The sequence below is a fragment of the Triturus cristatus genome, chromosome 5_2, assembly GCF_964204655.1.
Source record: "Triturus cristatus chromosome 5_2, aTriCri1.1, whole genome shotgun sequence".
NCBI classification, from domain to species: domain Eukaryota; kingdom Metazoa; phylum Chordata; class Amphibia; order Caudata; family Salamandridae; genus Triturus; species Triturus cristatus.
The window spans coordinates 1,090,485,799-1,090,501,799 of NC_140588.1; positions in this window are offsets into that span (position 1 = coordinate 1,090,485,799).

Consider the following 16,001-nt stretch of genomic DNA (forward strand, 5'->3'; position numbering starts at 1 on the left):
GAGCATGATGGGAGGGGCGAAGCAGGACTTAGTCAATCCTCAATGCATGAACTTCACTGACAGCGCACAATACTTAAGCCAGTCAGATTCCCGCAGCTGGTATGCCTAGGGGGTTTCATCACTGAGGGATCTGTAGGGGCATAATTCCCATAAGGAATAGGGACGGTGGGCAGGGGCAAGAGTAGCCCCTTGCCCATGGTCACGCGCTGGCAGCCAGGAGCACTCCTGTGCTCCAGGTTTAGCGGTCAGAGGGGACTGTACCAAGGTTAAATAAAACCCCTCTTGCCATAATAGCCTAAGCGGGCAGGCCCAGAATTGTGAAGGGGGTAACCTTCCCGCATGGGGGGGCGAATAGTTCTTGGCACATCTTCTCAGGCCCAACGGGTCCTTTATTTCAGCAGACCCTAGGATAGCGTCTCGGGCCTTGGGGACATAGATGGGGCCATCTACAACACCAGGAGCTATAGCTCACTGGGAAGTCTTGTGCCTGTGGATATAAGGGATCTCACAGGGTTTGAGTCCCGCTAGCGCTGTCACACGGTCGTGAGGAGCTATGCGTAAGTTTACGGCACAAAGGGGATTAGGTTTCATTCGCCACAAGATGATTAGGGGGAATATAAAGGGGTACTTCGACTTAGATGGAGTACACCTGTCCCAAGTAGGCATGGACCTGTTTCTATTAGATTTAAGCGAAGTATTAGAGATGAGAGGGTGCAGGTAAGAACTAGGTTGGTGGGGGGCCCTGGCTGCGACGGTGAGCCTCCTCCAGGGCTGTGGCGGAGTTACAGGGCGATCTGGAAGCAGGCCGGTACAAAGGGTACCTCTGCGCGGCACCATAGGGGGTGCCTGAGCCAAAACCGAGGAGCCTCAAGGGAGGTCCCGGGAGCCGTGTCGGCGCCCCGCTAGTCCTGCGGGCGGTTGTGGGCCTGAACAACCGGGGGCTTGCTATGCGACGCTCCGCCCCGAGAGGGGGGGCGTGAGTAGAATTACCAACGGCACGTGATCGTAGAAAGAATCACCTGGGGGGCAGCAACGGCGGGCATCGCTCCCGCGCTGCCCGGCTCATCAGGCGGGCAGGCGACCCAGATGGTTGCCTGCCCTTGGATCGCCCGTAAGATAACCCACCCATTACATATTCTGGAATTATGTAATAAACCTGCAGCATTGTTACCCAACACCAACTGTCTTGTGTGTGTCATTTGGGTAACCTATTATGGGGGAGGGGGGACAGCGGGGTGCCCCTGGGGGTACTATGGCTTTCGGTGCTGGCATTGGCTTTCGGCGCTGCCATTGGCTTCCGGCGCTGGCATTGGCTTTCGGCGCTGCCATTTGCTTACGGCGCTGGCATTGGCTTTCGGTGCTGGCATTGGCTTTCGGCGCTGGCATTGACTTCCCATTGGCTTCCGGCGCTGGCATTGGCTTTCGGTGCTGGCATTGGCTTTCGGCGCTGGCATTGACTTCCCATTGGCTTCCGGCGCTGGCATTGGCTTTCGGCGCTGCCATTGGCTTCCGGCGCTGCCATTGGCTTTCGGCGCTGCCATTGGCTTCCAGCGCTGCCATTGGCTTCCGGCGCTGGCATTGGCTTTCGGTGCTGGCATTGGCTTCCGGCGCTGGCATTGGCTTTCTGTGCTGGCATTGCCTTTCGGTGCTGGAATTGACTTCCCATTGGCTTTCGGCGCTGGCATTGACTTCCCATTGGCTTTCGGCGCTGGCATTGGCTTTCGGCGCTGCCATTGGCTTCCAGCGCTGCCATTGGCTTCCGGCGCTGGCATTGGCTTTCGGTGCTGGCATCGGCTTCCGACGCTGGCATTGGCTTTCGGTGCTGGCATTGGCTTTCGGTGCTGGAATTGACTTCCCATTGGCTTTCGGCGCTGGCATTGGCTTCCGATTTATCACAGTTAGTAATATTAAAGAAGGAAGGGTCAAGAAAAGACCTGAAGACCAAAGCTTTGCGTCATTATTGAGGTGGATACTGTATATTGAAAATATCATCGCACTACTGTCTGATTATAACATTGGTGTGTGCTAGGGGATGTGTATAAATTCATGCTCTGAGCTTAGGCCACAGTTATTAGGAGAGGTGGGCGGTTTTCTCCCTCCTTTTAGCACCACTATAATACCAGCACCAAGAAAAACAAGTAGTGAATATTTCTAGGAGCGCCGTCCCCATAGATCATTTCCACTTACCCTCGTGTGCGGCAGCCCGGGATGAGACACCTTCCCGGGCAAAAAAGCAGCTGCACCCGAGCACTTCACAGGTCTTTAAACGACCATTTGCATGTTAATGAGGTCTTGCTGTTGTTTCACCCCTTCTAAGAGCCCCTGCAGCTCCACTCTGCCAATTGCTTAAAGTTCAGCCCCCCCCCCCACCCCCGAAATTTGGCTCTAGTTGCGCCTCTGGCGAGGACCATTATTGGCATGGGGGGCAGTTGTTAGTGCTTAATTTGTGCTGCTGGCTTCCGGGGCTCGGCACTGGCAGTTAACTATAAACACCGGCACTTGTGACAGTCTGCCACCAGGGGGCGCTGTCTTGCTGATTTACAGATGAGCACTACAACAGGTAATTATTTATACAATATACATTAAAAATGACCGATCCCTGCTCCCTAAGCCATTCTTATAGATGTGGGGCCTGAAATAGTTCGTACTGTGACACTTGTGGGAGTGTGATGGTTAGCAGTGGTGTTGTTACTGTCATTGGCAGCACTGGCAGGGCAAAGCTGCAGTGGCCTCCTGACCAGAGCCCCGGCCTTTGTCTTATTACAAATTAAGCACTGGCAGTGTAAGGCATTGTGCACATTCAGCTCGCTTCACCCTGCAGAGTGGGGTGGGGGCTGTTGTCCCTTTCCAGGGCTGCCCAGCTGCAGATGTCCCCCCCGAATGGATCAGTGCAGACAGGCACTCATTCCTGTTGTCCGCGTTGTGTGAGAAGCTGAGTTCAAACCTTCAAGGACTCCCTGTTCTGCCCTAAAGGGGACCGGCTGCTGGGGTCCAGGGGTGCAGGATACGGGGGTTACTTTAACTGATACTAACTGAGGTCCTGCAGTGTAGGCAAGTATCTGTAACAGACACATCAACCCGCTGAGCTATCTTACATCAAACAGAAAACCGCGACCAGCACATTACATGTAGATCTCTGCAACAGACACATCAACCCGCTGAGCTATCTTACATCAAACACAAGTTCGTGGCCTACACATTAAATGTAGATCTCTGCAACAGACACATCAACCCGCTGAGCCATCTTACATCAAACAGAGGTCTGTGGCACATTACATGTAGATCTCTGCAACAGACACATCAACCCGCTGAGCCATCTTACATCAAACAGAGGTCTGTGGCACATTACATGTAGATCTCTGCAACAGACACATCAACCCGCTGAGCCATCTTACATCAAACAGAAGTCTGTGGCCTGCACATTACACGTAGATCTCTGCAACAGACACATCAACCCGCTGAGTCATCTTACATAAAACAGAAGTCTGTGGCCTACACATTAAATGTAGATCTCTGCAACAGACACATCAACCTGATGAGCCATCTTACATCAAACAGCGGTCTGTGGCACATTACATGTAGATCTCTGCAACAGACACATCAACCCGCTGAGCTATCTTACATCAAACATAAGTCTGTGGCCTTCATATTACATTTAAATCTCTGCAACAGACACATTACCCCATTGAACCATCTTACATCAAACAGAAGTCTGTGGCCTGCACATTACACGTAGATTTCTGCAACAGACACATCAACCCGCTGAGCTATCTTACATCAAACAGAAGTCTGTGGCACATTACATGTAGATCTCTGCAACAGACACATTACCCCATTGAGCCATCTTACATCAAACAGAAGTCTGTGGCCTGCACATTACACGTAGATCTCTGCAACAGTCACATCTACCATCTAAGCTATTTAATGTTTCAAACCTATGGCACTGTATAAGACGCTGAGCTCTACAGGGCGTGCATCAGACGCCTGAGTTATCATCACACTATGGTACACTGGAACACAGGTCTCTGCAGGGCCTCCGTTCATTTCCTAAGGCATCTTAAATGTCTATTTATGGCCAATGAAGTAAAATATATGAACTTTACTTTCCCTTTTTACCATGGTACCACTTTATTTGGGGTGACAGTAAGTAAACAATAATGCATGGCATCGGGACCAGCCTTTGGCATGGTTGAGCGGGGCCTCGGCCCAGGGCGCCCACATACAAAGGCGCTAGGTGCTGTCTGCACACAGGTCTCCAGCTCTCCAGACTGGCTCCAATGAAGAGCGTGCCGGCTGCTAGCGCCATGTTCATCACGCAGCTCTGCTCTAAGCACTAGAGCAGCGAGCACGTTCTATCGCCCTCTCACCCTCAAATGAGTCCTCCATTCAGCAGCTCGCTTTATTTCAGGGTCCAAATGAAGTGACCACATCACTCCTATCCTGTCTTCTCTCCGATGGCTTCCCATCGAGGCAAGAGCTATTTACAAAACTGCCCGCATCACACACAAAGCCTTCACACTTCTTCCCCACGTTACCTGGCGAATAAACTGAAATTGTCTGGAGGTTTGAGACCTTCTCGGAATGCGGAAAGGCTTCTGCTTGAGCCCCCCCTCCTTCAAAAGGGAAAGATCGATGTGAGAATCTGGAACTCGCTTCCTCCATTGCTCCGTGCCACCTCCTCTACCCGGATCTTCAAAGCTGACCTCAAATCTCTTCTCTTCCAAAGACACTTTCAGAAGGAATACCTTCATTCTAAAACCCCTCCAGGAAGTGCGTTCATCATTGTAAATGTGTAATATTTTCTTGTACATTCCTCACCCTTGCTTGCTGTGTTTGATTTTGTGTTCTTGCCTTCTATGGTTTTACCCGACCTCTTCAAGTCTCCTGTTTGTTTTTGTAATGTTCTATTTTGTACCATTTCTCTCATGTAGCGTAACTGGTTCTATTGTACAGCGCTCTGACACCTTCGGGTAAAGTCCGCGCTATATAAAAATGCATTAAATAAATAAATACATAAATAAAAAGCAGGGGCAGAGGGAGCCAGGAACGCTTTTTAAAGGAAGGAGGGGCGAGGGCGCCATCCACACACAGGGCGGAGCTGCACAGGATGACATCACTGAAGAAGCCCTCGTGACCCCGTCCACTTCTAACCAGACCCCCAGGTTCTTGGGTGGCCATAATATTTATCCATCGCTGCTAAAGAACATCTGTCCACACCCCAAGACGAAATCTGCAAATGTGTATTAAAAAACAATATCTAAGAATCCCAGAATCGGGTGACAAGGGGACCCCTAGCACCCCAATGAACATCACACTAGCTATAAAACAGCTACAAGCAGACCCACATGTATGTTTTATACACGGGGCTCCAAAGGAGACCATGTGACCAAACCGGAACACAGGCGAGGCACAGGTGCAAGATCTGAAGTTGGGGGGGGGATACAACCCTTATAACTCAGGCGTTGCCACGCAGGTAAGTATCCCGCACACGACATGTTCCATTACCCCTCAGGTAAGTACCCTGCACGCCATGTTCCATTACCCCGCAGGTAAGTACCACGGCAGTGTAAGGCATTGTGCACATTCAGCTCGCTTCACCCTGCAGAGTGGGGTGGGGGCTGTTGTCCCTTTCCAGGGCTGCCCAGCTGCAGATGTCCCCCCCGAATGGATCAGTGCAGACAGGCACTCATTCCTGTTGTCCGCGTTGTGTGAGAAGCTGAGTTCAAACCTTCAAGGACTCCCTGTTCTGCCCTAAAGGGGACCGGCTGCTGGGGTCCAGGGGTGCAGGATACGGGGGTTACTTTAACTGATACTAACTGAGGTCCTGCAGTGTAGGCAAGTATCTGTAACAGACACATCAACCCGCTGAGCTATCTTACATCAAACAGAAAACCGCGACCAGCACATTACATGTAGATCTCTGCAACAGACACATCAACCCGCTGAGCTATCTTACATCAAACACAAGTCCGTGGCCTACACATTAAATGTAGATCTCTGCAACAGACACATCAACCCGCTGAGCCATCTTACATCAAACAGAGGTCTGTGGCACATTACATGTAGATCTCTGCAACAGACACATCAACCCGCTGAGCCATCTTACATCAAACAGAGGTCTGTGGCACATTACATGTAGATCTCTGCAACAGACACATCAACCCGCTGAGCCATCTTACATCAAACAGAAGTCTGTGGCCTGCACATTACACGTAGATCTCTGCAACAGACACATCAACCCGCTGAGTCATCTTACATCAAACAGAAGTCTGTGGCCTACACATTAAATGTAGATCTCTGCAACAGACACATCAACCTTGCCATGTTCCAGTACCACGCAGGTAAGTACCAAATGCCATGTTCCATTACCACACATTTAAGTACCGCTCACGCCATGTTCCATTACCCCGCAGGTAAGTACCAGCCATGCTATGTTCCATTACCCCGCTGGTAAGTAACACGCACGCCATGTTCCATTACCCTGCAGGTAGGCACTATCCATGCTATGTTACATTATCCCGCATCTAAGTACCACGCACTTCATGTTCCATTACCCCGCAGGTAAGTACCACGCATGCCATGTTCCATTACCCCGCAGGTAAGTACCATCCATGCTATATTCCATTACCCCACATGTAAGTACCACATGCTATGTTCCAGTACCACTCAGGTCAGAACCACACATGCTGTGTTCCATTACCCCACAGGTAAGTTCTGTGAGAAGTTGGCCTGGTATATGCTGTCCACTAGTTATAGTGCGCACCTTGTACCAGTCCAAAACAACCCTTATTGATGATTAGGTTAAAGACAACCTTTATAGAAAGCTATCCTAGTGGTAGCTGTGGCGAGCAGCCTTCAGGCTAAGTCTTGAAGGAATGTAAAGCAGCTTGTTTTACCAGATTACAACCTCTTGAATGACCAAATGAAAGGAGATCCACACAAGGTATATATATAAAATATATGTATTTATTACTATACACCCTCTACTAACCTAACAAATCACAAAGGTTCAGCACTACACAATACAATTATATAGTAATATTCAAAGCAGTGAGCACATGAGGAAAAATCCAATTGTTTGTATTTTTTTATTTTGTACAAAGTCTGGTCTTTATTGAGTTCTCATTAAAATCTCAAAGGATCATAGCTGACGCGTTTAGTCTCAAACTGAGACTTCTTCAGGGCTCATTTATATATAAATGAAGTTTTCATTAATTGCAACACAGTCACATGGTTCCCAGTTTTCTGAACAGTTTTTTACATCACTCGTATCCATGTCAGCAGCATGATAACCGGCAGCATGTTCCAACAATGATATAAAACACGTCATTTATATATAAATGAGCCCTGAAGAAGTCTCTGTTTGAGACGAAACGCGTCGGCTATGATCCTTTGAGATTTTAATGAGAACTCAATAAAAACCAGCCTTTGTACAAAAAAAAAAGACGAACGATTGGACTTTGGATTTATCTTCATGTGCTCACTGCCTTGAATATTACTATATAATTGTATTGTGTAGTGCTCAACCTTTGTGATTTGTTGAGTTTTTAGGAATTCATTCCTTGTTGAGGAGTATAGGGGGAAGTGCTCCTTGGTTCTTTGCACTAGTTTTACTTAAAAATACTACATTTCTCATGTGCGGATCTCGATAGCCCACACCCTCAGTCTGTTTAAACTCTTTACTAACCTCTTTATGAGATTAGAGAACAAGGCACACAATATTAATACACTAGAACAACAGTAAATAGCACAATACACAGTGGGCCCCAGGGGGAGACCAAACCATATATTAAGAAAGTGGCATAACAACCACAACTTGACTAGACGCAGTGCCTAGAGCACGAAGAATCGCTGGGACCCCAAGGAACCACACAAGGTGGTGACACAGGGGACCCACGGCGGACGCGTGCAGTGTGAGAACACAGCCGCGAGCTCCGTACAATCCTATTGGAAAGTCACGGTTGGAATTTTACAGCTTAAGGACCATTAGGAGAGGACTTTGAGCAAACCCTTATAAACTTAGAAGGTTCTAAGGCCAGCACCCACGTGAGAACCGGAGTACTCGTGTTACCACACCCAGGGAAGCCGGGTGCATAGGTGTCAAAAGGTGTCGGGAATCTTCGTTATTCTCAATGGCGTGATGCTGCAAAGTGCTACTACCTTGAAAAGGAAAAGTGTCCGGTGTGATCCAAGCCTGGATTGGAGCTGAGAAGCACCTGAAAGCAGAGGGGACAGAGTGTGGGTCACTTGCCAGTGACCAGGGGCACGATAGATGAATTCACACCGATGTTGGGGGTTTCAGGTGCGAAGAGGTGAAGCTTGACTCTGCAGCCACGGGGAGCAGATGTTGACGATGACCAAAGTCTGCCGTGAGCTGTCCCAAGAAGGATGTCGAGTGCTGGGGGGTCAGTGTCTGGATTGGAGACCAACAAGCTTTGGCAACTGCAACCCACGCGGTCAGAGTAAAGATGCTTCGGTGTGGACCAGCAAGGTCCTGTGGACTCCCCAAGCAATGGAGAGTCAGGGCACATCTGCAGCAACCAGGAAAGCCCACTGAAAGTTAAAGTACCCTTCTCAGGGACCCACAGGTCGACGGACCAGGGATCGCGAAGGGACCTCGAGAGTAATCACTAAATACTAGCCCACGGAACACTCGTGGAGTGTAGGCCAGTAATCTTTGGTGGAATCACTGCTCGGGGTCTGGACTACAAGTAGCCCAAAGCACAGCCTCAGGGATCGCCAAAAAGCATATGCTGCTGCAAATGTGCACGGTGTCCAGGGGTTCGGGTGGCACGGTCCCCACGAGAGCTGCCGGTCTCAGGTTTGCTGAGAGCACTGATCGGCCTTGGGGAAGCTTAGGAACCTACCGCCTGTGTTGCAAAATCTTCAGAGTCCATCAGGAGCTGCGTAGATGCAAACCGGTCAGATGCGTCTTTCGTGCCTGCCTTGCAGGGGAGTAACGCCTTTACTCCAAGGGAGATTCTTCAGTCATCCAGTGTCGTGCAGATCGTCAAAGTACTTTGTTTCTGTAGCTGAGTTTCATCCAGGTAAATATAGAGTCCTGTAGCCAGGGGTTCCTACTTTATACCCAAGGAAGGAGTGGGACAAACTCTGGGGACCCACCTATGGGAGGGTCAGGACAGAGGGGTGGCTACACCCTTGTCCTTTGTTCAGTTTCATGCCAGAGCAGGGGCTGATAGCCCCTGCAACCGATTTGAGCTGGACTATGCACAGGGACACCAAATGTGCCCCAAGTGCAGACATCAAAGCACTCACAGAGTGCACCCACCCAGCCCCAATACACTAAAACCTGTCTGGGAGGTGGTCACACCTGCCTGTGACAGGAAACCTATTGTTAAGCCGTCCCCTGCCGGAGTTTCGTCCAGCAGCAGGAGGGTAGACTCGTGTCTGTGGCTGGTAGCATCCATTTTGTGATGCCAGGGTCTGTGAAGCTGGTACCGAGTGTATCAGTGTAGTCCTATTTCTCCCTCTATGGTGGAATTACAAATCCCACATCAGTTACTGGTGTGGGAGGTATGATTCCAAGGTGTTTGACACCAAGCACAATATGTTTCTGTAGGAGAGTAGGGTCTGCAATCCTATGATCACCCAGATTTTTTTGCTTTTGCTTCATTGGTTTACGACTTTCTCCGGCTGTGGGCCCGCCAATCAGACCCACAGCCTAGCTGTTCTCTCTCGAAATTAACACACATGTACATTAGGTGCATCCACTAATTGGAACTGGGCCGCCTTGTCAGTCCCTGTCTCAGCATACCACAGGTATCCAGGGCATCGGTGTACCCAGGGCCTACCAGGGGCTGAAGCATGTATTATGCCACCCCCGGAATGGCCGCCCAAATCTGACACAACTGGCTGCACGACAGCTGGGGCCACGTGGTGTAATCACCCGTTGCTGTAGGTGTAGTATTCCTACACCTAAACCCTAAAATGGACACATGGATTCCTATCAGTCACTCCTATAGCAGGCCTTAACAATCCTGAAGGCAGAGTGCAGGGAATCATGTGGGACGGTGCTCTGGCGCGAGCTGAGCCCGTCGACGGCTTGCGGAACCAAGTCCTAATAGCCGTTCCATGGTGACGCGGGCCAACTACTTTTAATGCATTATAATCCTTGCGGTTATTTGCTAACTTTGGCATCGCATCACCTATACATGTCGAGTAAGGTGTCATACGAATGGGAATACGAACCCCTCGCCAGTCCTGGTGGCGGGGTTAGCATTCCCCCCTTTTAGAGGGACACGACATGGAAGTAACCTTGAACCCCGGTTAAAGTTGACTCAAGCCTCAGCATCACAAAATGGATGCTGCCACCAGACACAAGTCTGACCTCCTGCTGCTGGGAGACCTTCCAGCGAGGGGAGCTTGGACAAAGGGTTTCCTGTCAAGGGCGGTGTTAGCACCGTCCCAGACAGGGTTTGTGTATTCCAGGTAGGCAGGGCTGAAAGGAAGGTGATTGCAAGTGGCACCCCGGTGCTCACGGTGCATAGCCCGGCTCAGACCAGTTTCGGGGGGCCTACCAGCCCCTGAGCTGGCGCGAAGCCGGACAAAGGATAGGGGTGTAACCACCCCCCTCCTGGCTCCACCCATAGGTAGAACCTAGTCACGGGCCAACCCCTTTTTCTTAGAATAAAGGTAGGAGCGAGTCCCCTTCCCAAATTGGATAATCAGATAATCGGATAACTCCGAATCACGAACCACTTTCCACGAAAGGAACTCTTGACTATTTCTGAAGACTCTCCCTTGTGGCTAAGGAGTAGCCACCCTGCACCAGCAGGCACCATCTAAGCGCTTGCGGTTTGCTGTAAGTCTCTCCTACGGATCAAGACTGCCCAGCTCGACGAGACCCGAGTTCCCTGCCATCTCTGACCTTTTACCTCCCTCATCAGCTCAGCTGGGAGTCGTAGGTGTGACGAGACCTGCGGGACCGGCTATCTTCAGAACCTACACGACGCTTATCTAGCACGCCCACCGAGGGACCCTCGAGTGAGTGCACCTAGGGTTGAGAAGCCCTAACCCTGAGCAGCTCCAGCATCGAAGTCTGCCTCCCCAGCATCTCCGAGATCTGCGTGGGGGCCCTTCCGCTCCTTGTTGCTCACTGCGTTGTCCGACCACTTGCCGACCGGCTTGTGGCCCTCTACACGACGCGCCAAGATTGTTTTCATCACCGGTCTGGTTGCTCCAGACTGGCTCTTGCTTCCCTCCAACAGAGGAGTACCACGGACCCTCCTGGTCCACTCCCGACGCCATCGTGACTTCCCCGCTTGGGTTGCCACTGCCAAGATCCGCTGCCCCTTCCTGGGCTCAGCATCATCGACAGCAGACACCTTCGTGGGACAGCTCGCCCCCCATCCTGGTCGCCGCCGCGCCTCCTGGTCCGAGGAACAGCCGAGTCCGACGTCACCCACTCACCTGGTCGAGGTGACTTCAGCCGGTACCCTCCTGGTACCCACACGATCGCTGGCTAGCGGTTAAGAACTGAGTCCCCTCTGCTTTCAGGTTTCCTTCATCACCGATCCAGGCTTGGATCTCGCTGAATATCGACACTGGTCGCCTGCCAGCAACTTCTTCTTTCAGGCTCCTGAGACTACACGAGGACTCCTGACAACTTGCCGAACTTCACGCAGCCGCAGCCGCTGGGCTAGGTAACTTGAGCATTTCAGTGCTCCATCGCAGGTTCGCTCTACAAGTGTCTAGTTCCTTTTTTTCGTTTAGTCCCACTGATCGGAACACTCCGGAATCAGTACCTCCAGACTCTATCCATTCGCATTTCCCTGTAAGTGTAGATGGTTTCCCGTGCCCCTCGGGCATTTGTGTAAATTGTGCAACCAGTAGTATTTTCCTAAGAGTTTTGTATTGTGCTTAGCTCCCTGACTCATAAAGAGCCAGGGTAGTCTTGTTATAAATAAATATCCTTTTATTTTCATAACAACTTGTGTGGTGTCCTTTCACTTGGTGTTCAAGGGGTATATGTGATGGTAAACAGCTGGCTTAACACGCCCTCTAGAGTTTAGCCTAAAGACTGCTCGTATCCACGCTACTAGGATAGCTGGTCAAAAAGGTTGACTTACAACCAATCATCAATAAGGGTCGTTTGGAATGATACACAGTGATCACTAGAATAGTGAGCACTACATATCAGGCCAACTTCTCACATTGGTGAGCAGCGGTTGGGATTTGAGCTTGCTGTTGTTTTACCACACACGTATCCTAAGAATATCGCAGTGAAAGATCACATAAGTACCCAGGTACATATAACTTAACTTAGAATACTCCGAGTTCTACTGAACCGGCTGTTGTAGCGTAACAGGGCTTAGCACACCCTGACTACAACTCTTAGCAAGGGATCAGTAGGTAAACCCATAGTGTAGGTAGGTGCAACACTTACACCTCACTAGAAAAGCATGTCGGTCCACGGAGAGTCTGCAGGGACTCCCTTAGTGGTCAGTGACCCTCCACAGGTCGTGTCACGATATGCAACTCTTAGCTTCAAGGAGATGAGACAACTGTGTGCCTCCAGGAAGCTAAACCAGGGTTCTAACCCTACCATCGCAATACTGATAGGTCTCTTAGAGGCGTACGATGCTAGGAGGTCCTCTAACCCAGGTCCCCCCAGTGCAGATGGGAACATGCCTCCCTTAGAGGGAACCCTCGGTGACCCAGACCTCGACCTCCACACAGAGGAGGAGGACGAGGACGAGTTATCGGGAGACGAGGCAGACAAAGGTCCAGTGGTAGTCGGCAGGCTTACAAGGACCAACTTAAGCAGGCATGAGAATGGAACTGGGGGAGCCCCGGGCCCACGCTCAAGCAGGCTTAACCTTGGGAACGGACGAGCTAGGTCTCTCTCCAGAGGCTCTGGCAGATCGGTTCATACTCATGTCTCTCAGGCACCTTCTCAGAGAGGAATGACTTCCCCTCAGAGGAGGGAGCATGAAGCGAAGATGCGGGAGGTCAATCTGAGGATCGAGCGGGAAGAACTTGCCCTCGCCAAAGAAAGACTTGCCTTAGCCCGAGAGCAGAAATTAAGTGGGTTAGATCCCACTGGTGGCAGCATTCTCAATAGAGAGAAAGACAGGGGTATAGACACTAGAAACCTGAGTAAAATAGTGCCCCCCTTTAAACAAGGGGACGACATCCACAAGTGGATAACTGCCTTGGAGAGGGCCTGCACTGTCCAGTGCGTCCCCCCAAGTCAGTGGGCAGCTATACTGTGGCTTTCCTTTGAAGGTAAAGGAAGGGACAAGCTCCTCACTACAAGAGCTGAGGATGCTAACAACTACCAAGTCCTGAAGAACACACTGATTGATGGGTTCGGCTTAACCACGGAACAGTACCGGGTGCTGTTCCGAGACACCCAGAAAATTCAGTCTCAGGATTGGGCTGACTTTGTCGATTGTGCCACTAAGGCTTTGGAAGGCTGGTTGCTGGGTAGCAAGGTTACTGATTACACCGGATTGTACAATCTTATCATGCGAGAACAGATTTTAAACAACTGTCAGAACCAATTGTTGCATCAGCACCTTGTCGACTCGGATCTGACCTCTCCCCAAGAATTGGGAAAGAAGGCAGACAGATGGGTCAGAACAAGGGTCAAGCAGAACCAGAATCAGAACCAGGGTGGTCAGAAGAAAGCAGACCAAAAGGGTAACAAGAACGAACAAAATGACCAGAAGTCTTCGACAGGTCCCCAACAAGCCAAAGAGGGTGGGGGTCAGGCTTCACAGAAGAAGAAGACTCAAGAAGGCCAGTCAAAAAGGTGGTGCCAATACTGTAAAAGTAAGACTCACTGGTTTAGTGAGTGCACCAAGAAAGGAGGGCAAACTCCTACCACTGCAGCCCCTAAGGCACCTGCACCCCCTAGTACAGTCAGCAGTGGTAGTGCGCCTCCCAAGGCATTAGTTGGGTTAACCTTGGGAACCGAGGGGAGTGACGACTTAGTCGGCACGCTCACTCAGGCCGTCCTTGTCTGTACAGGGGATATGGATATGTCCCCTGATGCCAGTCCCAATACTTTGGGCAAATACAGGCAGACACCTTTGATAAATGGAAAAGTGGCTCAGGCCTACAGGGACACGTGTGCCAGTGTCACCATGGTGACGCCTAACTTCGTGGACCCTGGACAGATCATGCTAGGTACCAGTTACCTAGTGACCAATGCCAGCAACGTCACTACCAATCACAGTATGGCAGTTGTTGATTTCTCCTGGGGAGGGGTAAGTGGACCGAAAAAGGTTGTGGTTAGTTCAGACCTCCCCGTAGAATGTCTGTTGGGCAATGATTTGGAAACGTCACAATGGTCAGAAGTGGAGCAGAGGACTCACATGGAAATGTTAGGTTTGCCAGCACATGTCCTTGCTGTGACCAGGTCACAGGCCAAGAGATGCCCCACTGAACAGGTGCTGGATCCTGGAAGAACGGACCAGACACCTTCCAAGAAAAGGAGCAGTAAGGGTAAGGCTTCGCCTTCCCCCTTGCCCCAGGTCGTGGATCAAGTCTCCGAGGAGGCTGACCTTAAAGAACTGAGGGAAACTGAGCCGCAAGAGCTTGAACCTGGTCAGGTTGAGTTTCTGGGCTCAGGGGGACCCTCCAGGGAAGACCTGGGGAAGGCACAGTTAGACTGCCCCTCACTTGAACCCCTCAGACAGCAGGCCGCTGCTGAGGCTGCAGGGAACACCACAGGTACCCACAAAGTGTACTGGGACGATGGATTCCTGTACTCTGAGGCAAGAGACCCCAAACCTGGTGCGACCAGGAGGCTGGTCATCCCCTTGTCTCTGAGAGGTTTCCTTCTCACCTTGGCCCACGAGATTCCCCTTGCAGGTCACTTAGGCCAGAATAAGACTTGGGACAGAATTGTTCCACACTTTCACTGGCCCCACATGTCCGAGGATACGAAGGAGTTTTGCCGCTCCTGTGTCACTTGCCAAGCCAGTGGTAAGTCAGGTGGCACGACAAAGGCCCCCCTCATACCACTACCAGTGGTGGGGGTACCCTTTGAACGAGTGGGGATCGACATTGTCGGACCAATGGAACCCCAGACAGCATCAGGGCTCAAGTTTATACTGGTGGTGGTGGACCACGCCACCAGGTATCCTGAAGCTATTCCCCTTAGGACCACTACGGCACCTGTGGTGGCACGGGCCCTACTTGGAGTGTTCTCCAGAGTGGGCTTCCCTAAGGAGGTCGTCTCAGACAGAGGTGCAAACTTCATGTCGGGATATCTGACTGCTATGTGGAAGGAATGTGGTGTCAACTACAAGTTCACCACACCCTATCACCCACAATGGGCTGGTTGAGAGATTCAACCGGACCCTAAAAGGGATGATTCACGGACTACCTGAAAAGCTTCGGCGGAGATGGGATGTCCTGATACCCTGCCTCTTGTTCGCCTACAGAGAGGTCCCGCAGAAGGGGGTTGGCTACAGCCCTTTTGAGCTTCTGTTCGGACATCCTGTAAGGGGACCCCTTTGTTTGGTAAAGGAAGGATGGGAGAGACCTCTCAGAAAGCCGGCATCAAACATTGTGGACTATGTGCTCGGTCTCCGCTCGCGGATGGCGGAGTACATGGAGAAGGCGTCTAAAAACCTTGAGGCGAGCCAAGAATTACAGAAAGCTTGGCACGACCAAAAGGCTGTCCTAACTGTGTATCAGCCTGGACAGAAGGTGTGGGTGCTGGAGCCAGTGGCCCCAGCAGCACTCAAAGACAAATGGTCTGGGCCCCACACGATCATTGAGCAAAAGGGAGAGGTCACCTACTTGGTAGACCTGGGAACTCCCCGGAGCCCCCACAGGGTGCTCCATGTAAACAGGCTCAAGGCATATGTCGACAGGGAGGGCATGGGCTTGCTCATGGCCACAGATGAGGGACAGGAGGAGGAGAGTGACCCTCTCCCAGACCTGCTCTCTCAGAACCCTGACGATGGATCAGTAGATGGTGTTGTCTTTTGTGGCAGCCTCTCTGGACATCAACAAGGGGATTG